Source organism: Crocuta crocuta, unplaced genomic scaffold, assembly GCF_008692635.1.
Source record: "Crocuta crocuta isolate KB4526 unplaced genomic scaffold, BGI_CrCroc_1.0 scaffold151, whole genome shotgun sequence".
NCBI lineage: Eukaryota > Metazoa > Chordata > Mammalia > Carnivora > Hyaenidae > Crocuta > Crocuta crocuta.
In genome coordinates, this window is record NW_027527942.1 from 579,904 (window position 1) to 607,183 (window position 27,280).

General features: G+C 37.7%; 1 long non-coding RNA gene across 2 annotated transcripts in view; it reads right to left on the reverse strand.

The window, feature by feature from the left end:
- Positions 1-27,280, reverse strand: part of LOC144221843 (uncharacterized) — a 238,470-nt gene that overhangs the window by 117,611 nt on the left and 93,579 nt on the right. Inside the window, exons 3-4 of one of the 2 annotated variants that reach the window (XR_013332203.1) lie at positions 23,113-23,192; positions 12,175-12,564 (exon numbers count right to left, since the gene is read on the reverse strand). The exons of the other annotated variant lie outside the window; for it this stretch is intronic. This is a non-coding gene — a long non-coding RNA (uncharacterized LOC144221843). Of the gene's footprint in view, positions 1-12,174; positions 12,565-23,112; positions 23,193-27,280 lie in introns of those variants that run through there. 2 annotated transcript variants of the gene reach the window in all.

Genomic DNA, 27,280 nt, shown 5'->3' on the forward strand with positions numbered 1-27,280 from the left:
GCCACTGAAACATTCTTCCAATTTCCTCATATAGGTTGAAGTAGTCATATTAATCAATCCTGTTTTGAAAGTTTTAGTTGCAGTAACATGCAGTCTTTCTAAAATATCAAACTCTATGCTGCTTTTAATGTCAAAGAAAAATCTTACAGCCATGCCCAACACATTCTATTAAGACACAGATACATTTAATTTTGTGCATATCATATGTTCTTGGAAAATGGATATTTTAATTCTTTTTGGTCAATTTACTGCCTACAAGCAGTTCATCATTTAAAGAAATCTTGTGGCCTATTTTGTAAAACAAAGGCTTCTTTGTTAAAGGAAGAGTAATTTCCAAATTTTTCATTTCAACCTCATAAAAAACATACTACCATATACCAAGTTCATTTAAAGAAAAATGAACCTGAGTTTTCACTTATATCTATTTCAGTATTTTATTAATACTTTCAAACTTGGTGGAAGGAACATTAAAAAAATTCTGAAAATTCCATAATTTCCTTATGGCTTTTTTAGAGCTTTGCTTCCTGCCATGACACTTTCAATACATTCATAAGTATAAGCAATTCAATTTTTAAAAATTCAGTGGATATTTGTAAAGTCTTTCATATGCACCAGGCACTCTGCTACACCCTCAGGGTACAAAAATGAATAAAATATGGCCCTTCCCTTGCGGCACTCAGAGCATGGTAGATGAGACAGATTTGTACACAGGCAATGCAACACTGTGAAGGGGCCGTAAGACAGCATGGCGTGCAGGGATTCTGCGGCAGGAGACCAGAGGGGATTCAGGAAAGGCTTTCTGAGGAAGAGGATAACTGAACTAGAAATAGATGGAGTCAAAATCAGTTTTTCACGCAAAACCAAAGTTTGAAACATTCAGGGAAGAGGGTACTGCGTGGTCACATGCCCAAGACGCATGAAAACAGCACAAAAGAGTTAAGTGGGATAACCTTAGGCTGGAGAACAGAGACCAGGTGCTAGAGACCCTTACACCCAGGAACATGAATGGGACTTCACAAATGTCACCAGCCATGGAAGTGACCAACTTCACAATGATTTCTGTAGAAGATCTTTAATAGCAACACTTGGCGAGTTCAAAGTCACATTTAAAAGTCACAGAATGAGAATGACTGTGCTGGTAAGACAAGCAATAGATAAGAACTAGAAGCAGGAATATTTTCTAGCTCCATTCATTGATAATGATAATTGCCTTAACTGACTTTTGGCAGTTGGTATTTTAAGGACCCTTTCTCATATAGTGTTTCATTCTCTTTTTTTTTTTTTAAGTGTTTTATTTATTTCTAGGAGAGAGAGAGAGAGAGAGACAGCGTGAGCAGGGGAGGGTCAGAGAGAGAGGGAGTCACAGACTGAAACAGCTCCAGGCTCTGAGCTGGCAGTCAGCACAGAGCCTGACGCGGGGCCCAAACCCATGAACCGCAAGATCATGACCTAAGCGAAAGTCGGACGCTTAACCGACTAAGCCACCCAGGCGCCCTGAGTAGTGTTTCATTCTCTAGAGCAACTTTATGACATACATAAATTGGATATCATTCTTTCTCAGAGAAACTCAAAACCAAGAGAGATAGACACAGCAGTTGTAAGTGGCAGAGGAAGTAGTTAGGACCAGCTTTTTAAGCACTGTCAAATTCTTTGCTCTTTTCCTTCATCATGAGATAGAATTTATTCTAATGAAATTCCTTGTCAAGTTTAAGAATGATCATCAATAATGAATACTATAGGTAACATTAATCCACTGCACAGGTACTAGTTTTTTGTAAATTTGTCTAAACTGTTTCCCAAGCCTTCTACATAGATGACACAGATCAAACAGTAATTATTGAGCACCAGGAAGTGGCTCATTTTTAATATTTTTCTCCATTGTAAGCATTTCAATCCACAAATCTTTCTCTAAGAACCAACGTAGACACATCTCACAAATTTTGATGTGTGATGCTTTTCATTATCACATCGTTCAACATATTGTCTGATTTCTCTTGTGAGTAATTCTTTGATCCATGGGTTATTTGAAATCATTTTGTTTAATTTCCATATATATGAAAGTTTACTTGATATCATGATGTTGTTGATTCCTAATTTAGTTACACTGGTCAGGGAACCATATGCTGTCCACTTTTGGTCATTTTAAATTGATTGAGACTTATGATAAGGTCAAGCAGATGATCTAGGTGAATGTACCATGAGAACTTGAAAGGAATGTGGATTGTGCTACTATTGAGTGTAATATTCTATAAATAGTGATTTGATTCAGGTGGTTGATAATGTCCAGATCCTCTCTATCTGTATTCTTATTGGATTTTGCTATCTTGCACTCAGTCACAGAGAGAAGACTTCTAAATACCTAAGTGAAATGTCAGACTTGTCTATTTTCCCCTAACTTCATGTATTGCAGTGCTTTGATTAGATAGATGCCTACGCATGTAAGTTTTCTATTCCTTACTGGAGAAGGTCCTATTATCATTCAAAAGTACTCTCTTTACATCTGGTAATACTCCTGATCCGAAAGTCCTCTTGGTCTGATACTACCACAGCACACTAGCTTTCTTAGGTTTTGGCATGGTTTCTCTCTGGCCACCCTTTGATTCTCAGTCTGTGTCATCACACTCAAAGGGCATCTGTTGACTCCAGATTCCACTCAGAATGGAGAGCTGGAAGGAGTGTTGCTTCATTCTTACAGCGACAACAACCGCAACTAAGAACAGATTTATCCTTTCCGATGCTATTCATTCAATCCCGTGGATCTGGTTTCTCTTCCCTTCACCTGGAAGGATTTCCTTTAGCAAGTCTTATAGCTCAGTTCTACTGGAGACTAGTTCTCTCACCTTTTGCTTTGTGAAAATGCTTTGTAATGCAGGTCTGCTGAAGATGAATTTACTGAAACTTTATTTATGTGAAAGTGTCATAATTTCACCTCCATTTTGAAAGATATCAGTTTTCTGTGGCTACCGTAACAAATTATCACAAACTTAGTGGCTTAAAACAACAATAAATTATTTTACAGTTCACAAGTCCAATGTGGGTCTCACTGGGCTAAAATCAAGGCATCACCAGGACTTTGTTCCTTCTGGAAGCTCTAGAAGACTTTGTTTTGTTTTTTGCCTTTCCAAGTTTCTAAAGGTTGCCTGCATATCTTGGCTTATAACCATCCTCAAAGCCATCAATGTGCATTATCACCTTAAGCCGTCTTCCAGAATCACCTCTCTCTGACTACAACTGGGAAATACTCTCTGCTTTTAAAAATAATTATATTTGATTATATGTGATTGCATTTGACCCACCTGGATAATCTCCCCTTCTCAAAGTTTGTAACTTTAAACATGTCTGCAAAGTCCCTTTGTCATGTAAGGTAACATATTCTCAGCTTCTGGGAATTTGGGGATGGGCATTTATCCAGGCCTTCACTGTTTCGATGGAAAAGCAACTACCATTTGTATCATTGTTTTGCAGCATTGATATTATTTTTTTCTCTCTGACTCTGGTTTTCAGCAGTTTGCATAAGACATGCTTTGGTGTTGTTTTGTTGACAGCTATTTTCTTTGGCACTTGGATTTGCAAATTGATGTGCTTCTTGAAATTTGGGGGATTTGGGGCCATTACTTCTTCAAACATGTTTTCTACTCAACTTTCTTTCATTTCTTTCTCTGGGATTCCAATTCAGTTTCTGTGAAACCGGTCAATATTGAGTTGAGATCTGACACCGAGACCACAATTCTACTTGGTTCCACCCCGCTTCAGAGTGGCAAGAAATTGCACTGAAGGGTGGAAACCTGGGCCCATGACCTGGCTGACTTCTCAGGGCCTGTGGTCCTCCACTATCTTTTATGCCTAAGAAAAGCTGCCTTGTGCATTTTGTTCAGTTTTATAGTTGTTGTAGCAGGAGATCCAGATTACTACAAATTACTCTGTCATCGATATAAGTAGAAGGTGCCGAGATTAGTTTGTAACAAACAAATTAACACTCTGATTTTAGGGTCAGAATAGGAAATATTTTCTCTTACATTGTCACCTTTGGTTCATCTCACCCTAGCAGTCTCTTCATCTTGTAACACTGATAGGAAATGTTATAGGTAAGTGTAGATTGAGAATTAGTCTAAGTATAGTAAATTCGTGGCAATGATATGTAAAATTTGTGCATATATTTTATCTAAGTCCACCATCAACATTATTGCTCTTTGTATTCTAAGACAAAATATATTTTTACTAAAAATCCCTCCTAAAGCAAATTTAAAAACAGCCGAATTTTTCATTCATCTCATCTATAATTTATATTTTATGCTGTCAACCTAGCAAACTACCGTTTTCTTCTTACTTTAACCAAAACGGCAAATAAAATGCAGTGCAGCTGCCTTTCAAATAGCTTGTGAATGCAGTACAAAAGTTTGGTTAAAAGAAATAAAAACTACAAAGTAGATCTTCTAACTTACCAAATGCTATGGTACCCTCCCCAGCTCAATACTGTGACCTTTGATTCAATGTGCTATGTGTAAACACCTTTTTTTTTTTTTAACCAAGGCATAATTTTAGGGGCTATGGTGTAAATACAACTGCCCTTCTACTTTAACAAAAGCATAGTCTTTGGAAGCAAATCTTAGTTTGGATACTGGTTCCATTATCCTATACAACCTAGGAATGTAACTTCCTTCAGCTCCTACTTCACATCTGTGATATTGACCTAAACACATCTACTCTGTAGGGTTACTGTACAATTTAAATATAGTGACTTCTGCACCATGTCTGGCATAGAACAGATGCTCTTAAAGTGTTAGCTTGTCTTTACCCTGCCATCTTCACACCTTTACTCCCTTCCTAGCTACAATCCCATAGAAAACGTGGTTAGTAGAGTGAACATCAATCTGTTCTCTGTTGAGTCCTCATCTTCCTCTTAAGAAATTCTTGGCCCACTGGCATTTAGGGATGGCAAAGGATGGAGGTGCTGTTTCAACCCTTTATCCTTATATATGCTATGGGTTAGTGTAAAATGTCCTCTAAGATACATTTTCTTCCTTCCTGCCTGCCTGCCTTCCTTCCTTCCTTCCTCACTATCTTTCGTTGAAAAAAACATTTAGAGAAATAATCAGTCTTACATCCTTTCCTCACTACTATCCACTTCTCTTTAGAAGCAAGTATTTGCAAAACACTTAAAGATAGGGAAAAATACCCTTCCTCCTCTCTTCCCCTGTTACAATTTCTAACCCATTCCTATATGGGTAAGTGGGCTCTCCAAATACTCCTGCCACCATCGATGATACATAGAGGCTCCAGTTGGCTCTGTGTGGAGTAAATGAAAGAATAAAAATTACTTTGAGAAGAAGAAAATAAGTGATAGGACCATATTATTGAGCATTAACAATAAATCCAATATAACTTTATAACTGTCTTTAAAGGTATTCATAGACAGCATGTTGGGTGGGCCTTCTAGTCAAAAGGATTGTGAAAAAATAGAGAAAGCTCTATTATCTCCAGGGAACAAGTGAGGAAATTGAGGTGTAGTGGCATCAGCTGCATAAAGAAGAGAGGAGAGAAGACAGCCTTGCTCTCTCACAACTGAGAGATCTTCAGCATAAACAGCAAAATATATGCTAATCAACTGAAGCATTTTCAATATATTATCAATACAAAGAAAATGTTAGAAATAAGTACATCTCAGAAGTACTTTTCGTCATATTTCAAGTATTTATCTTTAGGCTGCAGTAAGTACAGATTCTTCATCCGTCTCTCTAGAATGAGAGTCATTCACAAAAATCCTACCTTTAAATTCTTATTTAAAACAATTGAGTACCTTCAAACTGTATTTTTGGGTATTTCTCTTGATCTTTTTTTTCTTTTATAATTTTTCATGTTACTCATAGACTTTTAAGAAAAACAAACTTAAACCCAAATCCCTAATTTAACAAAGCAGGTAAACAATGAAAAGTATATTTTCAAAATGACAATCAAGAAACCTCAGTTAATGCTTAGAGAATATTTACAGACTAAAGAGGAAATGCTGCCTTTGGCAATAAAGAGGAGATATTTACAATGATCCAATTTCAGACAAGGTACATAACTGAAGTTTAGGTCCAAGTTTATTATAGTTTGTTATCTTTTTAATTAGGTAATTTTAAGTTTATAGTTTTGAATCATCAGGAAAGAAATTGCAACATAATCTGTTTAGAGCCAAGGCATGCTGCTGACACATTCAAAAAGTCCTGAACCTTTATAAATAAACCCTGCCAGTGTTTATTTCAAAACATCTGAGAACAAGGGAAATACAGTGACTTTCTGAATGCTTCAATTTGGAACTGTTTGTGCTGATTCATCATTATCTGTGGATCCCTTCTGAGATACAACGGAGTGTGTTCAGTACCTGCCAAATATACAGATATGAATAATTCTGGAAGGAGAATCACATTATAAAACTTATTTTTTCCTACCTAAAACATTGCCAAAAAATCTGGAAAAATAATTTTCTCTATAACTGCAGACAGTAGCTTTTACTTTCAGTGCTCATATAAACAACTTTTTCAAAGAGAGAAGTTATTTAAAGTGAATCTGGAATCTTGCTTCATTTCTTTTATATTTAAAGAAAAAAGATTTTTTGAGACTTGCCATGACTTTATAAATTCGGTTTGAAAGACTATCTCTACTTTCATAGAAACTGACTCAGTGGTTTTCACCAAGTAAGTGGGAGTCATGAGTTTTACTTCATAGGCCAAATGGCTGGACATATTGGACCAGATAAGAAGAAAAATAGGACTTTTGTTCTTGTTAATTTTGTGTTATTTTTCAGACACAGATGATTAAAGTTGTCAGTTTAGTCAATCCACTATTAGTAATACAAAATATTTTGACCTTTAAGCATGTGTGTATAGTCTCACAAGTATTGTTAGCACTATCTCTCAATGCTTAATCAAGTATTATGTCGTTGTCCAGAACTAAGCTGAAGATACCCCTCTACACCTGATTTTTTCCCTCTTAACTAAGCACCTCAAAGGCATATGCAGTGTTCTCAGGGCTTGAGACTTGAAAGTAGTTGTGTGACTCTCATTTTCCTTTTAATCCAGTCTGTCCATAAGTATTTATTACCAATTAATATATGATACATACCACACTAGGCCCTGGGGATAGAGACTGGGATATAATAACTGTCATCAAGATTGTCATTTTCTAGCATACAGACACATAAAGAAATAAGTTAAACATATGTTATAAATGTATAAGACACAATGGGGACTGAAATGAAAGACATTGTAGTTAGTACAATCATTGACTCTAAATATAGTGGGCTAGTTTTTCTTTTCCACAATTATTTTTGAAAAACCTCTTTTTGCAGTCTCAAAAAGATGATTTAAGTTAGAAACCATTTTCAAATAGGACGAACTATAACAAACTTATATTAAAATTTTAGTGCCAACTCATATCCTAAAATCAGAGCATTTACTATCTCTATTTTATGTAAAAATAGCACACCTTTTACAGAACATAAATTTATAAACATATCTTTCATTTTTATAGCATAGGATGGACTTGTTTAGGGCCCAGCTCACAAGCTAGAATCAGGAAACTGGACCACAATAAATGACACATGAGCTGTCGAGCAGTTTGGAGAGAGAGCCTGGAATAGCAGTTCAGCAGAGAGAAAAGACTGAAAAAATCAAAGAAACTGAATATATATATTTTCAGTTCAGTTGCATTTTTATTTTTCAGTTCACATAATTACAACTTGAATTCTCTGTTTTGCTAGTCAACGTTCCTCACACCAGAGACTAACTTTTTGTGAAAAGTCCTACATTGTCCTTCCATTTTCCTACCTTATCTCAATTCATGGCTAAAGGGGAAAAGAAGAGAAAAATTCATGACATGGCATGACTCTTCAGATGTTAATTAAAACTCTTTGGACGTGAATGTTTTTTTCTGTCCAAACAGAATACTTTTACTCTAGAGTCCTTCTTTGATGCTTAGTTCCTACTTCTTTGATGACAGTAACAGGTACATAGTCTCAAGCACATCAAAACAAACATTCTTGGCACAAGAATAGCTACAATTAAAACCACTGACAATACCAAGTATCCTCAAGAATGGAAATCATCTGGAACATTCTTATATTGTGGTGAAAGTGTAAAATAGGCAACTACCTGGAAAATGATTTGATGGTTTCATAAAAATTTAAACACACCCTATGGCCCAGCAATTCCACTTTTATATATATAATCAAGAGAAATTAATGTTTATATTCACTAAAAAATTTTTTTCTTAGTATGTTTATAGCACCTTTATTCATAACCTAAAACTGGAAAAATCTAGATCAGGTAATGAACTGAAGAATGGATAAATATCATGTACATCCACACAATGGAATACCATCAGCTAAATTGTTAAACACATTGAAAAGAACAAACTACTAATGGACACATATAGATAAACTCCAAAAATGCCAAGCTGAGTGAAAGTCAGAAAAAAAATTAGACACGAATAATTTTATTTAGTTGAAGAAGTAATATAATAAGAAAAGAGGATAGTAGCTTCTTATAAGATGATACCTTGCCTGGAATGGGGCACGATGAAACCTGCGGGGGTGATGGCAGTGATTTGTATCTTTATCTGAAGTGGTTATGTAAGACTAAACAGAATGTCAGAAATCATAAACTTGTAACTTAAGATGAGAGAAATTTTACTACAGCAAATCTAAAATAATATTCTCTATTAACCTCTTGATAAGGTGTCTGGTGGTTGCAAAACTCCTAAATATTTTTAGAGTATAATTTTATATTTGAGAATCCCTTAAAGCATAAGAACAGAGTGGGACTAAAATTTTAATCAATGAACATGAAATCTCTTCATATCAGGCCAATCCAATGACCCCACTAAAATATCTCAGCTATGGCTACTTCCCCCTTGAAAGCAGATGGTTGAAAATGGAAAAAGAGTGGGTGTAAACATCAAGATAAATATTATGTTACTTGTTCATTTCAAACTTTGGCTCAATTTACAAATTAACTGGTCTTATTTTCAATCAGAAAAAGTATCTAATTTCAAGTATGTTAAGAAAAGTGACCCACGATAACCAAGAAGAAAAATACCTAAGCTTTGTACAATAATCTGAAGGGGTCTGTGCTGGCTCTCACATGTGGTCCTAGAGGACTCAGAAGAAGAGAAAGATGACCAGCACCAGAACTTCAAGATCATCTAGCCATGTGGCCTGAAAGAAGGATTGGTTGAGGGAAGAAGCCATACTTATTTATGAGCAGGAGCTAATGGTTTGGTGGGACTATCCGTGACCTTAAAGAAGCAAGACTGAAGGGCTACTGAAAAGTTTTATCTCCCCATTAAATAAACCTTACCATTGGATATGGTAGTCCATGTAGCAGAGTAATTTCTACACCTCATCTGTGCTGCCCAAAACCTTACTATTTCCTGAAAATTCAGGTCTACTGCCCCCAAGCAACAGTTAAAACTCTTTCCCTCTTTCCTATTTTGACTGGTGGTCTGAGAACCAGGAGGCCAGGAGAGAATCTCTTCTTTCATGTGAGTGGAGTCTTATTTCGGACTCCTAGTGGAAACATTCTTTCATTGGGTAGAAAAACCATTAAGATAAAGAACTCTGGGGTTACAGGGTTATAAAAAAAATAATTGGAAGTGACTTATTAGGTGTTATCAGCAAACACATCATCCATTTTCCATTCCTTGTTCCCAAATCTGTTCTTCTAGGTACTGGGGGAAAGCACCCAAACTACCACCAACTTGGGTTCAGCCAAAAGAATGACAGAAAATGTCTAAGCCTAGGGCAATGGAAAATGCCGCCAAGAACCCACTTCTGTATCTTTTCTGTGCCCGGCATTCCCTTCCACTGTGATTTTCTCTCACAGTCACACTGGCAGGCAATGATCTGCTTCCCCCTGCTATTATGGCACAAATAAAACAATGGAGATACTGGGAAGAAGCAGAGGAGCCTCAGTCTCTCTGCCCAGGGGAATCTGGGGTGAAGCCAGGAAGAAAAGGACAGTGAGGGTAGAAGTCCATATGGCAGGTCAACATCCACCGTTTGATTTTTCAAAGGAGAGAGGAACAGGGGACTCAGTATTAAGCCACTAGATTAGGGAGAACAAAGAAGAAAAAAATGAACAGCAGTCAGGGTAAGGGATTGACGGAAAATACTGCAGAGCAACATCCTGCCCCAGAACCCCAAAGTAGGAGGTGTGATTCAAAGTATCCAGCAGCTAGAGCATCAGCGTGAGTGCAATGGTAAGAAACACTGGTCCAAAAGGCAAGCTTGCCCTCACCCTGTGGGGACTGTCCATCAGGACCATTTCACATAATCCCCCCTCGTTATCTCACTCTAACTATACCAGCAGCATGCAGAAAAATGGACTCTGGCCTCTACTGCTGAACCAATGGTGAGCAGCTCTCTATTTTAATACCTAGCACCCTCTGCTCTGCACCAGCTTTTCCTGTTCCCTCTGCTGAAATGCTTCCCTCCTAAATATCCATATGGTTCATCCCTTCACTCCTTGAGCCTCTTCCCAAATGTCCTATCTCCAGGCAATTTTGCTTTTTTTTTTTTTTTAATATTCTTACTTATTTCTAGGAGAGAGAGACAGTAGGAGCAGGGGAGGGTCAGAGAGAGAGAGGGAGACACAGACTCTGAAATAGGCTCCAGGCTCTGAGCTGGCAGTCAGCACAGAGCCCGACGCGGGGCTCGAACCCACGAACCGCGAGATCATGACCTAAGCGAAAGTCAGACGCTTAACCGACTAAGCCCCCCAGGCGCCCCCAGGAAATTTTGCTTTGAATACCCTACTTAAAATTGCAAACACCAGCCACTATGAAAACACACACTGAGCAGTCCTGACAAGCCTCATTCTGCTCTACTGCGCTTCACAGCCCTCATCACATTCTCGCATACTGTGCGGTTCTCTTAACTCATTATCTTGTTTACTTTCTGTCTCCCTCTACTAGAATGTAATCCTCATCTGATTTTTTCCCTGATGCCCTCCTGGTCCCTATGACTGAGCCTAGGACACAGCTGATGTTCAACAAGAAATTTGTTGAACTACTTGATGAATACATAAATGAATGCAATAGACTGTTGGCTCTGAAGGTACAAGGACTAATGTGCATTCATGCTTGTGTTCCTTGCAATCAACATCATACTTGGTACATGCTAGACTCCCAATAAATTCTTGTTAAATGAGTGAACATATTTAAAACTTAATTCCAAATTCAAATATCTGAATTTGTATCCTAGATTGGAGTGGAGATTCCTGTACAGGATAGGTGGTTAATCAAAAGAAGGAGGGTATATTATGATAACAGTAGTAGTCATAATGGTAATAATCATAGTAATAACCTGTTAGTGGTAATATCAATCTGTCATGCGTGTTGTTTGGTATATTATGTCTGGTCCTCCCAATCATCCTGCAAGGGAACCATCACTATCTTCATCTTAAAGATATAGCTGTTAGGGCTCAGAGTATTCACCAATTGTTTCACAGAGAAGGTAAAAACAGTTGCGACTCAAATCTGGGGCTGGCTGGACTGACTCTAAAACCAGGGCACCATACTGCATAACGCACGTTTTGCTCTTTAACTACAGAAACTGAACAATGGTTTTCTTCCCATCTCAGGAATGCTCATATAGGAAATAGAACAATGCAGGCAGTTCTTGCCACCAGATTTTAAAGTGTATCAGGACTTTGGAACATGGACTAGCCTCACATGAAAGCATTGCTGGTCTCAAAGACTAGGTAGCATAAACATTACACTGAGAACTGAGAGGAGGTGATCTCCATGTGGCAATTCAAGAAAGCTTCCTGGAGGAAGAAGTATCTAGGTAAAATTCAAAAGGATGTAAGAGATACAGAAGGGAAAAGGCAGTGGATCTCCAGAAAAAGATAAACTGAGCCCCAGGAAGAACTACAGCATTTAATGAACTGAAATGCAATCTTTTTGCACTTTTTAATTTATTCATTCACCTACCATATATAAGTGCAATTCTGTGTGCAAGATGCCTTTCTGAGCACTGAACATACAGTACAATGGCCAGAAAGTCTCTCCCTTCATAGAGCTTCCATTCAAGTGGGGTGAAAGCAAAATTTAGGTGAAATATGTAGCATATTCACTGTAGTTATTGCCAGGTATAAAAATAAAGCAGAGAAAAGAGGTTAGGAGTGCTGGGGGTTGTAATTTAACAGTGTGCTATTTTAATACCCTTTGAAGCTATCAAAGAAATTGATACATTTAGGGCAAAATGGCCAGATTTTTGTAAAACAATTCAACCTTGAGTACTGTTCAGCCATATAAGATTTTCTAGTTCTTCAATCAAAGCTGGCAGTTCAAGAGGGCAATGCACCCTGTCTCTCTACTTGACGCTCTCCACTGATTGCTCTGAGTTGACAATAATAGCAGAGCTCCAGCCAATTTCCAGACTGGTGAGAATCTTGGGAAAAGATATTTTTAAAAAATATTATGCCCCACGGAGTCCTCGCAGTTGGTGAAAAATAACAGAGCCTCACCAGGCCGGCCAAAATCCTCTGAGTTTCGCTGTGGTCACAGTGTGCAGGCCTGGGTCTGGAAGAGAAGAAAGAAGTGAAATAAAATGCAGATGGTGTGCAAAGAGCTTCATCATACTTGATAGGTCATTTCTAGAGAATTACGTGATTAAGGAACGTGAGGGAGCAGAGTAGCAGATGTATAGGGACTTCAGGAAAACATTTTGTGTGGGGCTTTAAAATTACTTAGTAGCTTAATAAAAATTGACGTCTATATGGACACTATCTCATGGTTGGAAAGCCAGCTGAAAGATGGAAAACCTGTAAACAAATGAGAATAAATGGCTTGCAGTTCATACTGGGAGGGGTTCTCAGTGTTGGCACTTGAAGAGCTCTTATTTAGCTCGAGAGCTCCATGGCTAAGCTATTACATTGGGATAAATAGATTGGGAATGAACGGCGCAAATGAACTACATTGGCAGGCACCTCTGGAAAGGTAGGAAACCTTATACCGTGGAGTTGTTTGTACTCAAATTTAGAAAAAAGACGACTCCTGAACATCTGTTTTTCAGAATACAAAGTGGTGTCATTGGGGCTGGAAAGCCAGGAAGAGACTACAGTCCTGACTGCATTTGGGAAGGGTGATTGGGGCAGGAGGAGAGATGAAAGTGTCTCTGTTACATCAGACAAACTGATGCTTAAGAAGGAAATGATGCTTAAAAGATGTAACTACCAAGTAAAGTATAAAAAGATGTATCCCAATACCCCAGGGCAGAGTGATAGGAGAGACTTAAAGAAAGGATCACTGCAGGCAAATTCCTTCTTTCAAAAATTGAGAACTCTGTTGGTCAGTTAGACTAGGAAATGATTCTTTTAGAGTTCATATTCCTATTTCAAGACCCTGCTCAAATGTCACCTGTTGTTTTTTTTTTGGGGGGGGGGGCTTTCTTTGATTCCTCTCCCAGACCTCCAAGGCAGAATTAATCACTCCCTCAATTCTCTTCCACAGCATCTCAGAAATGCTTCCATTGTGGCACTAAGCACACTGTATGTTAGCTCCATTTTGAACTCTATTTAGTAGGATGTGAGCTTCTTATGGACTGGGTTTGTGTCTGATATTTTCACCTCCAGCACCTAGAATATTGACTGGTCTATTAGATGTTTAACAAAGTGAATGGCACACCCTGATGCATTTCCTTGGGATTTAATTATCCCAAGTTATTCTTTATTACCTTGATAAGGCCACAGTGCATTACAAAATGAGGGAGAGAGAGAGTATTTTAGGTAATGAAATGGAGAGATTGCCAATGTGTTTATTTTAAGAGAAAAAGGCAAGGTGCCAAGGAGTGTGTATATCTTGCTACCTTTTATGTAGAAGGAAAGAGAAATAAGGATATATTCCTATTTGCTATTATATTTGTAAGTGGCCTCTGAAAGGATACTTAAAAAGTTAATTACTGGTTAGCTCTGGGGGGAGATAGTGTAATAGAACGATGGGGACAAAAATAAATGCAAAATATTTTACTGTATACATTTGTATATTGTTTTGACTTCTTAAGCAATTATTCATCAACTATTAAAATATTTAAAAACATATCTGTAAAACTAATCACACAGAGAGTGAAAGCAGTAGCAACAATGATAAGGTTGACAAGATGCCATGGTTCATTAGTTTAAGCAGAAAGGTAGTGCTGTCTATTGGTTGGTTTTAACAAATGAACTCAATTCCAGTTATAGGTCAACTTGTTGCTGAAGAAATTAAGGGAATTTTTATTTTCTCATGCAAGTCATGGTAATCACAATTTTTTTTTTGGAAAGCTAACTGGATGAAGGTGGCATTCACTCTGCTTCTGCTAATTGCACTACTAGGACAGCGTGCCTTAAGGATTCTCCATCTGTCACACTGAACCCAAGACAATTCCTTAACATATTGTTAGAAAAATCAATATTTTAAGTAATGAGATTTGGTCTGTCCTTGAAGTAGTGCCGGGTCCTAAAATAGATTTATATGAAGTTTTCGTTTGTCTAAACTAATTAGTGATTGCTTCCCTGACTGATTACTTTCACACAAAAACTATCACATTAAATATATATATGTACATACATCTATACATACATCTTGAATGACACATGTCAAAATATAATTTTCAAGAAGTTATCAAACATAACCCATACAAATATAAAATATGCATGTGTTAAAGAGTTATTCAACTCATTAATGAGAGAATGAGCTGGACAGTAAAGATGGTTCAAAGGAGAAGTAAACTGAGGTTACGTAGACACGGGAGAAAAAATGTTTGACTACAATAGATACATAGATAAGATGTCTACACAAGTAAGATGCTTAATAAATCCCACAGAGCAATAAAACTATAGCCTTCGGAATCATCTTTTCTTCCAAGAAGAAATCATTTGTATGTCTACTAGATAAAAATCTACCAACAAACAGGCAACTTCACAGAAAATAGACTTTTAGTCAATTAGTAGACACAGTCAAATAAGGTATATTCCCTTGAATGATCAAATGATCATCAGGTGGGCCTGTTAAACAATGCTCCAATATGACATCAAAAATGTATATGACACAGTCTCTTTGCTTACTTTCAAGTTAGGTGATGTTTCTTAATACATGCTAATAAAAGTAAAAGCTATTGAAAGAGTGGAGTGAGTTTTATCTTTGTCACCAGGCCTGAGAACAATGGGGTTTTAGATATTTTAAGAGGTAGGCCTTTTCTAATGGGATTCTCTGTACAGATGGGTTAAAAAGAAAGCATTATTAAGCAATGCATTTTGCAACTAATATGATGTTGAGGATGAGGACAACATCGGTACCCCTAATAAAGACAATAATAAATTTGACTTCATTTGTAAGTAAAATATATCCATTATTTTACATTTATTCCTTGAGATGAGGGAACATACTAACTCACAAAACTACCATCAGTGGTAGAAGACCATTTTATATTTATACAAACCGAAGATGCAGCTGTAATACATTAAAATATCTCCACAAACCAATTAACAAGGAAACTTGTCTTTCCTTGCTAATTGGGAAGCTGAACAACAAAGCTTATAGCTTTGTTGCTTCAGAGTAAATCACAGGGCTGATCACCAGAAGGCATATTTTTGATACATTCGACCCAGCCTGTCAGTTCTCTAAATTGTAAGCAAAATAGTCATACAGTAAATGGCAAAGGCTCAGCAGAGCTCTTCAAGAAAAATTAAGGTCCACAGAGAACCAAAAATGCAGAGTTCATGTTGACAAAAGGATAATTTTTCAAGGAAAAGCAAAATCTATATTTTTCCAGAACCTAACGCGAGACATAACCTCAAGTATCACTAAGTAAAACTGGCTGATTTATTAGTAATAAAGTAGTCTAGGAAAATTCTTAGAAATGCATCAAGCCAGCAATTCATTAAAAAAAAAAAAAAAACCCAAAACTTTTCACCCTTGAAATCCATGGGCTAAGCCTAGAATAAGAACAATTCTATTTATCTTTGTCCAAGACACTACTGAGTTTTCTACATCAATTTCTTTTTGCTTGGTATAATATCCCAAGGAATTTTCAGTTGGAAAGTTTACAGTTGGCATAAACATTTTATACTTTCCCATAGGAATATCAGAGATGCTCTGCTTATAGAGGAAATTTGCCCTCAAAAAAAACAAAACAAAACAAAACAAAACAAAACAAAAAAGAAAGAAAGAAAAAGAAAAGAAAACAATACAAAACAAAGAAGAAGAAAACAGCAGCTGGTTATCCAAATATTTCTCTTATAATGGCCAGATGATTTGAAAAGGGAAAATGTTGTAAAGAGAAACACACGAAATTTGAATTATTTAAAAGCCTCACAGCTACTACAGAAAAAAAATATCTAGCCCAAATAAAAGTGTCTCCAGTACTACTTAGTATTTTCTTACTTACTTAGTACTACTTAGTATTTTCTTGTTTACTTTTTACCCATTAAAAGCTGATGTACTGTTCAGGAAAAATAGGAACCAAAAAAAAAAAAAGACCACTTAATACCTTCAAAGTAATGTCATCATTCTTTGTATTTTTTGTGCCTGAGGCAGATTTTTTCTTTGTTCTTTTCTCAATTGGTCTCTTAACAAAGCCTGAGGAGAGACTATACTTCCCCATGAAGATAAGGCTATTAATTAACCAGATTTGCCAAATAAGACTGGGAAAGTAAAGTATTAAGTAGGAAACTTAAGTGCTGCAAAGTCGTAACTGTGACAGCAATGCAGAGAAATTTCAGTGTTAGAACCATCTTTAGTGATTTAACCTCTACGTGGGTAAAGCTCCAAGGTTAACATCTGATTATTAGCAATCAAAACCTAGGCTTTGGGGTCTCCTTATGGTTAGGAGTGTTTTTATTCATTTATTTTTAATTCCTGAAAAATGTATCCGTATCTGCTCTCGATTTAAAAACAAAGCACTAACCAAAAACTTTGTCTGAAGAGAGACAACTAAGGACCTAAGAATGCTGCATAGTACGGCTGGGGAAGAGGGATTTCCCCTCTTACACTGATTTGACTGGATGCAGAAGTCTTGGAGGAGGGAAACACTGGTCAGAGATAAAGCAGAAGTAGAAAAAGAAACGTCTCCAGGAGAACCTTTGTTCACAGAGGCTGATGGGCTCAAGGCTCCCTTCAGCAGATCCCCCAAATCTCAAAGATGCAGCCAAGAGCTCAAATGCCATCAAGTCTACAAAAGAGGCAGAAAAGGTACATCTGAATGGGGAACGAGGGAGAAGAAAGTATAGAAGCACGTCAAGAAGGAAAATTCTATAAAAACATAGAAAAGTTTTTACCTAAAACGAAGGCTTCATACATGCAAATAAGTACATTCAAACTAAGAAGTGGTACTCAAAGGGCAAGCCACAGGGAATGGAAAGTCATTTTCCTAGTCATGCAAATGAAGGTCTCAGGTTTGGCTTGTGACCTTGAAGATGAGACATTGCAAGTGTCTTAGACCACTAGAAGTCTAAAATAATGTTATATGTTAGGAGAGAGAAAAGGTTCCCAAATATATAAGGGATTTGATATACTCTCTGAACTCCCAGGCAGAGTAATTTTATCATTCTTATCTTAGTCTTCACCTCTGAAATTTCATTCCTCTATCCTATTTAATGGTCCAGCACACTGTAGTGTTCAGTTAGAGGCAATGTGGTTGGGTGTCAAGTCAAAGAAATAAAGACACAGGTCAGATTCTTGCTCTGACTCTACTTTTCAAAGTAACCACTGGAAACCAAATCTGAAGCATTTAACCTCTTTTCCACACACTAATCTTCTCATATTTCCATAAATGGTCCACCTTTTAAGCAAGTATTTTAAATCCTTAAATTGAAAGACCTTAAGCAAAGGGAAAAGACCGATTTAAAATTGTTTTAGTATACTAACGTTTACTAAAGGGAAAAACGATGACAAAGTCATTGGAAAGAAGTCTAAAAGAAAGTCAGATGGAGGACTTTTGCCTTATGAAATCACCAGTGTTGGGAAAATGAAGATTTCATAGTTGTTCTATAAATGGAAAGATTGATCTTGGATCACTGGAGGAGGGAAGAAGAAGAAGGTAAGCAGGCAGAGGAAAGGAATGGGGGAGAAAACAGGAGGAGGGATCTAACCTATTTTTATTTTCAAAACAGACTGTATGATCGATTCCAATTTCCCTTTCCTAAACCAGTTTGCATCAATACTAATATAACCAGTGGATACAAGTGAGTAGTTTAAATGTTGTTAATGAAGTGTATCAATATCTTCCTCTCATAAAACGACCTTGGTTGATGGGGAAAGTGGGGCATGCAGTTATATCTGAAATGGCCACATACATGGTCCATGCAAAGGGGGAAAGGGAAATACAATTTATAGAGCCTCTACTTGGGGCAAGGTCCTTCACACAGGTGACAGGATTTACCCTTACATTAACCTTATATGGTTTTGTCCCTGTTTTGAAGAGAAGGATAAAGAAGCTCAAAAATGGTTATTCCCCAAGGTTTCATGGCCAATAGAGGCAGAGCCACAATTCACATCTAGTTTGGCCTGACACCAGAGCTTCCTCTCTTTTGCACATCATCTGCTGCCTGCACAGGCCTGACTGGCTCCCCATGGGCATTTGACTTCATCCAAGATTTGGTAAGATCAGCCCTCCTCTACTCGTATTATAATCCAAGAATTCTTATAAAATATCAAACTACTAAAAGTCTAATAAAATACTAACAATTCTTATAAAAGTTCTTATAAAATATACATCTTTCACGTAAAGGAGGCACACACATGAGGCGCCCTTGGTTCTCAACAGGCTTCTGTACTGATAGAAATGCCTACCTACAAGCACAACGTGTTTCTCATGTGGACACACATAGCCTTTGTGGTACTGACGGTACACTTTCAAGTCAAAGACAGACCTGCTCCTATGAACAACATAGCCTATAAACTTCAAACATTCTAAGTGATATATGATTTATAATCTTTTATTCTTTCCTACCAAACTGCCAACCAAATGGCCTGGTGAACACCACCAGAATGGTCTGTCTTGTCCTGCCCATACTGCTTGCTCTTTTCCTTTCCAAACTAATTCAATCTGCCAACACTTCTTAGATACTTGAAAGAGTATAGGTCACTCTCTTACTGTAACTCAAAATCAAATGAAAAACCAGTATAACTTATCAGGAATAGTCTAATGTGAAAGACCAAAGAGAACCTGTATGAAATGTGAATATCTCTGAAGAGCAATAAGAACGATGGATTCCACTTTAATATACAGAATTCATGGGGAGTGGGGCTAAGACAGCGTGTACCTATCCCCAAAACAGAAGGAATAGCTGTGGCTTTTTTAACTTCAAAACCAGAATGATGGCTGCTTCTTAGAAGAGATTGGTTTCAGTCTCTCTCACTTAACATAACCACCCATGTGGAGTGCCTAGACGAGCAGTCACAGCATCAATGTGGAGTTGATGAGGACAGACCATCATACTGACCCCACCACTGACCTGATGAATTAGAATCCGTGTATTGGGGAAGTCCTCTCTCCCCCAGTGATTCATGTGCACATTCATATACACTGATCTATTGAATTTTGGCACAGAAGAGAAGGATTCCTTTTCTTAGAGATGATACTAGAAATAATAATTAGACTAAAAAATAGAAATGATGGAATAAAAATTTAATTTTACTACAATAGTAATTCTACTGAAGTTATAGCTAGACATAAAGACTGACTTTTACAGGCAGAGAAGGACAGATACCATATGTTTTCACTCATAAGTGGAACAGGAGAAACTTAACAGAGGACCATGGGGGAGGGGAAGGGGAAAAATAGTTAAGGAGAGGGAGGGAGGCAAACCATGAGAAACATTTGAATACTAAGAACAAATTGAGGGCTGACAGGGGTTGAGGAGAGGGGAAGGAGTGTTGGGCATGGAGGAGGGCACTTGTTGGTTATATGGAGCACTGGGTGTTATATGGAAGCCAACTTGACAATAAACTGTAAAAGAATAAAAAAGACTGACTTTTTAAAAAATGGAGATGGTTTTAAACTTTTTTTTTCAAAATAAGCTGTGTGATTGAATTCAGATTCTTTTTCTCAATGATTTGCTGACATTGATATAACCAAAGGTTGAGTGAATGCATATCTTCACGTGTAAATAGGAATAATATTGCCCATCCCACAGAATTGGGGTGAAATTAAACAATGTGTGAACAGTGCCTGGCATATGGCAGGCAGTCAAAAAATAGCAGCACTATTCGTAACCATCATTACTAATTTTTGTACCAGAGCTCAAGTGGATTAACTGATCAATTTAACCGGCCCTCCTCAGCAATTTTATTTTCTCCTCTGTTGTTTGTTTGTTTGTTTGTTTTTAGAGATGTGTGAGTCTACAATAACAGCAAACCTTGATTTTATATTTCTTAAATTTCTAGATATGTAAATGATGAATCCAGTTAAAGGAAATTCTCCAAATATGCCAGACCCTAACACACTGATTCTACATTCTCCTGTGACTCAAAAACAAACAGTACAATATTTATGTGCACTGTTATAATTAGAATGGGAAATGTTTCAATTAGACTTCTCTTCTCATGACAAAGACTTTCATCAGGGAACCATTCCCTTAGCATTCTCTCATGTGACAAACCCACCACAATCTATATCCATCACCACGGTTGCCATCTCTAATCCTACCCTCAGAACTGTGAGCTGTATAATTACCACTACGCCATATTAGCATTTGTGGGCTCCCTCGAGACTAATGGGACGCAAAAGGTGACATGTGTATGGATTGTGTCAAGTTGTCACACCACACAAAAACATGGTCCTAATCCCACAGGCTGCAATATACACCTAGTGATACACTCATGTCACAGAAGTACGTAAATAGTGCTCTGCTGCCCGTTAAAGGTTTCCTGGCAGTAGGATGAGCTCAGGGGGATGTATGCGAATGAGTGATCACATGTCATATGAGATGATTAAAAATGAGTAGGTCCCTCTTAGAGATTAGTGATTGTTAAATTATTTCATTCACTTGCTATTCATGATGAATAATAAATCACTCTCCATGTCTACTGTTCTATTCATTTGCTACATAGGGATGTTTAGAAGCTAATTACTCTGAGATAGCCTCCCCAGCATGAAGGGAGTAAGTAGATGGGGAATTCTAGTTCTTATTGCATTTTTTTATGGTAGGCCTAACATTTAGCCAGATTCTTTAAAGCGTTACCCATAATTATCTCCATTTCCTAGTTTTCTTGTGGAGTTTTGCTTAGTATGTCCTAGTGTTTTAAAGCCTGTTGGGGACTCATTTAAGGTCAAAAAGTCCCTTAATCTAAACTAGTACTTCCTAGAACTGGATAAATTGTCTATTTGGTAGGCCTCAGGAGGACTGATTTCCTTACTGGGCATATGTTAAACACCTCACAGGATGGGCAACACTCTCAGCCCCTTCCCTCTAAGCTTGCAATTAATCTGTTCCTTCAGCCCAGTGTTTACTGAGTACCTATTACATTCTCAATACTTTGATAAAGATTGTGCAAAAGAGAAAGATAAGCCATGTTCTTGGCTCTAAAATTAGCCTAACATCACATCAGGGAGACAACTGATATACATAAACTGATAAAAGATTCAGTAAATACCTATTTCACAGGAATCTTGGGCTATGCACTGTGTTAGGCACTTTTGTAAACATTATGTCATCTATTTAATAATAACAATGCTTTGGAATGAGTTTTATCACCATTTTACAGATAAAGAAATTGAAGCTCAGAGATGAGCCTTGCTTATGTTTAAACAACTACTCAGTGGGAGACCTGAGACCCAGAACCCTCTGAACATCAAGCCTAGTATACTTTCCAAAACCCCATATGTTCCATACATGAGAGATAATTAGGTGTTAATTTGTGAGGCAAGAAGATTAAATCTTGTAGTTCAGAGAGAGGGGCCCAGAGTTATCAAATAAGTCTTTGTAGAAATAGGGCCTTCACAGAGTGAGGCTTTGAAAGGTAAAAAAAGATGCAAGTGGTAGAGAAGAAAAGAAACAACAGAAGCAAAATCATAGAGATCAAAATCAGAACGGGAGATGGGAGGGGCTACTACAAACTGGACTTGAGTAAACCATATACATTTTGTAGGGCACTGATTGGTTAGGTTTCCCAGGCTAATGAAGCCATTACATGTCACATAAGAGAAAAAGAGAGCTACTGGAGAGTATTCTTTCTTTGACCAAATTTTTGTCATGTTTCTCTGAGTTGCCTTCTTAAGTAGGCCTCAACTTCAGCCGATGGGAACTACAAACTCTCAGCACAAACAACTATGCCACCACCTCCCCCCACCTTGCTGCATGGTAAGGGACTTAAACTCTAGCATGGCTTCTATCAGCCCAAGGCCTTGTCCCTAGGATGACAACAGTCCCTTCAGTCTGACTGAGAAAGCTTCAGCTGCCACAAGAATTTATTGTTTGTTCCAGCCAAAACCTGACTGTAGACCCCTAATCTCCCTCTTATTAGAGCATTTTCTTCAGAAAACCTGCAGTTATAAATCCTTTTCTGTCCCTTTGATATGTATCTTCTAAAACCCAGGAATATCATTCTCAAGTGAGCCATTCCTTTGAAATGTAATCATCAAGAAAGGTAGGGCCCCTGTTGTGTAGTTTCTGTGGAAGGGTAGAAACCTAACTTTGATAAGTACCAGTTAATTAGCAAACACAGATGGCCTAATCACACTGACCATTACCACCACCCAATATCCTTCAATACTATTCCTTAGGTACATGCCATCATTTAAAAAGCTTCCCACTCTTTGTTTCAATGGAGTTGAGTTCAGTTTATACTGAAGTCTCCATCCCCTACTGCACTAGATAGAAGAAAATCTGTCTTGCCATCTTTAACATTCAGCAATTTTTTGCTCTGACAGTATTGGGCAGGAGGATGACAATAAAAGCAATGTTTAGCTTAGAAGCAACAAGTAGAATGCTCACTTTCCCCCTTAAAATCCTTCAGTGAGTCCTTGTCACCCTGAGGTTAAAGCTCAAAGAATTAGGCATGGCACACAAGGTCCTTCAGGTGCTGACTCCTGCTTGCCCTTCCAGACTCATTTTTCACCACCCCTCAACCAATACCTAGTGTTATACCCACCTGTAATATCAGCTTGCCCTTCCTGAAACAGATGATGCCAGTTTCTCATCTCCATAATTTTTTAAGGCTAGTCCCTTTGCCTGGAATGGTGGGAAAAAGAGTTAGCATCTATTGAGCATTCAAGGTATAGTGGGCTCCATTCTAAGAAATTATATTCATTAGCCATTAATCATCATAATTTTATAAGATACATGGTCTCCTCATTCACATGAGGCAAGTAAAGCTCAATGAGTGTAGATAAGTTGCCCAAGGTCATTCAGAATGGCAAAGCAGAATGTATTTCAGAGACTTTCATTGTGCTCTTGACAAGGCTTTTACTCAAAACCAAATAGACCATACTGTTTCCTCCCCTCCTCAATTATTTTTCCCACCTTGTTCCCATTGTAAAATTCTAGGCATACTGTCAAACCCAGCTCAAGACTCTCTCCCACTTGAAATAGACCCAATCCCTCTCTCTGCTTTTATAGCACTTTATGTCTTCTGTGGTTATAGCCCTTGTTATGTTACAGAGAGCATTTTTTATTCATTTGTGTCTCTCCCACCTTGAAAGTAGAATATCTGTACTTGCCCAAGCCCAGTACTTGCCACAAAACACATGGTCAGCTAAAGTCTTTTGTATAAATTCTTGAAAGTAGAGAGAGACAAACATAGGACAGGTAGTTGGAAAAGTTATGGAACAGAGAGCCTACATTAGACTTGCTTATTTGCTACATAGGATTATAAAGAAGCAGAATAGAAAAATATGATCCATTCAACATATATTTATTGAACCCCTCTGTGGGCCTAACCCTGTGATTAGTACTTGGATAACATCGAAGCTTCTAGCATGGTTAATGGGAAAACAAAAACCATTGGCAGGAACAAGGGAATCCTTCCAGAGAAGTGATTTTGTTGGGGATATGTGTCAGAGAAAAGAATTGGATACTCAAATTGATTATTTATAAAATCTCCTAAACAAACAAATCCGCATTTTTCTGTTTTGATTTGATTTTGGTTTATTTCTTCCAACAAGAAGGAAGACAGATATTTGTCATATAGAGAAGAAAAAAGTTCATTTCAGCTGGGTAGATTTTCTGTAGGTGGCAATGTAGGAGAGTGGTTTTGAATGAGCACTGGTTTGGTGTCTGCGTAATTGAGATTGCAGTATTATTAGTGTTCCAAGGTTCTCACCATAAAACCCAAATTGTTTGCTATTTTGCATAAATTTACATGCCAAATTAAGGGAGTTTTAACCCACGTATGTGGGAGGAAGGGAAAAGAAATTAATACAGTTTGTATAATTACATTCAAACCCAAATTAAGAGACTGTTTTGCATATCATATGCAGAGTAGTTTAGTAAATCTATCAACTTAATCAAGCCCCAGGTGAAGGACAGTGAGCTCCAGTCAGTGGTGTGCTGGTAAATGTTGAAGAAGTTGCTGCTCTTCCAGAGAAAAACAGTTATGATGGAAAGGGTTTGCCGATTTCTGTTCACGTCACGGACAATTTCAAGCTACCAATCTGTTATCACTGAAAACTTGAGTTGAGAAGAGATGTGTATATTTGGCTTTCAGGAGCCAATGTACATGGGTTCCAGAATACCACAGGTTTAATCTGAAGATTAAAATTTCACACATCTCACTTACTGAGCTTCTAAACTTCAGAGCTCCTTCTAAAAGATGGACTCTCTGACTGGCGGAAGGAATGTCAGTAACCATGAGAAATTGTTATACAATGAGCCACATGCCTCTTGAATTTGGGAGAACTTATGGCTTCTTTGGGGAAAAACCAAAGCCAAAAGTACAGATAGGCAATGATATTCCCTCATGGAATGGTGTGTGAATGGGGGAACATTAGTTGACACATTAAGGACTGAATAACTCCACTGCTGGAACATTCCCCTTGAGCCCACCATCCCTGTGTAGTTCTAAAAATGGGCCAGGTGTGGCATAGATGCACAGGACACTGTGGTGAAAGACAGCAAGTACCTGAGAGCACTATAATTACCTGTTTACATGTTTGTTTCTCCTAGATGCTGAACGCCCAAGAGCATCAGCCACATTTTATTCAGCATTGTATTCACAGCGAGCCCTTGGCACACAGCGGATTCTGGATTGATGCATACAGTGAGTGAGGAAATGAGTAAACTTGCGGGGAAAATGTTACTTTTAGGACACCTGCACTGCTTACTTAACTGGTATACTATGAGGATAACACAGTGACAGATGGAAAGCTTTTTGAAAAATGAAAGAATTAAACAAAATCTGGGTATCATCGTTATTATTATATCTCAAAAGAATCTGCAATAAACTAATTAAAGCAATATGGGGCTTTCCAGTCAAGGATATTGACAATAATCTCCTGTAGATACAGAGGCCTGCCGGTCATGTGGCAAATGCCTTGAAGTGCTGCCTTCTAAATTATTGTCAAAGCATGATAGATTGCCAGTCTCAGAATCTCATTGGGTAAAGTACCTCAGCCTCTGGGAAAATAAGAAACTTTTTGATGGTGTTTCTAAGATCTATATTTTGATATAACTCCACTAGAATGGGTTACTTGGTAAATGTTTCTGCTTAGATTACTTCTCTTTAAAGCTTCTACTGAACATATATTAAGTACTAGTGCATTCATTTTATCAAACAGAATATCTAGACTGTTGGCCATAATTTGTTGGCCAGTCGTTATGTATTACCTCAAAGATTTTCAAAAGTGGGCATCAAGCAGGTCAGAGTGATCTGGAAACTTTTTCACACTATACATATTACCCAGAAATTCTAATAGGCCCACAGTGTGATGTGTCCATTTCCTTCTACAGGCTGAAAATCATGGTTTCGGTGGGGGGGATGTGTGTTTTATGCCTCAGATGTGATGGGATGGAAAAATCAAGAGTCTGAGTACCACAGATAAGTATTTACAGAATGTATTCACACATAAACTGGAATGTTAGAACTGAAAGAAATCTTTAAGAAAGTATGAAGCCTCCTTTACCCTACCAAGGAGTAACTGAGGCCCAGCAGGTCAGGCGGGGCCCAGGTCTGATGCTAGTCAGTGGGAATGCAAGGCTAACAGTTGCCTGGTCAGTGTTTTTATACCTGTTTATGTCCTCACTGATGGTTTTACCAAAATAGACATCACAGTATGTATTGGCAACGCATGATATTTAAAATCTTATTTCATCTTCTATGCCATCTTAGTTGGTACCTAGTCTATTTACACATTTGTTAAATTAATAACTATTTTATAATTTAGCATTCATTTCATTTCTTTCTTTATGGTATTTATCTCCTTGACATAACATCCTATTCCACAGCAATATTTGTGCCACAAATTTTATAGAGTCCCAACCCACACTAATTATTCCATGAGTGTTAATATGTTCTATCTACTAAGAACGATGTTATTTCCTGAAGATACAGTACCACACAAGACAGACAATGTCCCTGTCTTTACAGAATTTACAATCTAGTGGAGTGGCCACACAAATAACCAGATAATTATACAAGCATATAAGTACTATAATGGGGAACTACAGATTTCTGTAGAAACTCAGGAAAAGGATAGGGCATTTCTTACCTATGTTGTAATGCAAGCTCTTCTAAAACTTAGAGGCTCAAAACAACAAACATTTATTATCACATAAATTATTTGGGTCAGCAACCCAGGCAAGGCTTAACTAGGTACCTCTGACTCAAGATCTCTCATAAGGTCACAGTCACACTGTCAGTTAGGCTGAAGTCTAATTTGAAGACTTAATTAGGGATGAGGTGTCATCTGCTTCCTAAACCACTTATGTGACTTTTTATAGGTTTCAAAAGATTTGTTTCCAAGCTCATTGACATGGTTACTGGTTCCAAGCTCAGTTCCTTACTTTCTATAGATGTGGGTCTTTCTATAGATGTTTGAGAGTCCTCTGGTAATTGATGGTCCAAGAGAATCAGAGACTGAGAAAGGATGCTGGAGACGAAAGTCAGTCTTTCTGTAACCTAATCTTGGAAATGACATCTTAAGGAGAAAATGCACATCCTTCTGCTGTGTTCTATTCATTACAAGTGAGTCACAGTTCCGGCTCATATCAAAGGGAAAAGACTGCACAAGGACATGAAGAGGGCCAACTTAAAGACTCCCTGCCACAGATACCTTAAATGGGCAGGGATTAGGGTGTATGTTAAAGAAACCCCTTTACCCCGC